Source organism: Penaeus monodon, chromosome 19 (genome assembly GCF_015228065.2).
Source record: "Penaeus monodon isolate SGIC_2016 chromosome 19, NSTDA_Pmon_1, whole genome shotgun sequence".
Classification (NCBI taxonomy): Eukaryota; Metazoa; Arthropoda; class Malacostraca; order Decapoda; family Penaeidae; genus Penaeus; species Penaeus monodon.
The window spans coordinates 42871680-42871908 of NC_051404.1; positions in this window are offsets into that span (position 1 = coordinate 42871680).

The following is a 229-nucleotide window of genomic DNA, read 5'->3' on the forward strand; positions in this document are numbered from 1 at the left end:
TTTCTCAAACATATTACCTATCACTTTTGATGGAGCAAAGCCACTGCAAACCATAAACAATCATATTGAGATAAAAGGATCCAATAACCTCAAAGTAATTTCTAAGCACTTCATTTTCATTACAGATGAAAACCAAAAGCTTTCTTGAAACTACCTGTGCAGGTGGCAATCCCTAATAACACAAAATGCAGATTTACAATGGCACAATGGTATACCTGTCATATGGAAC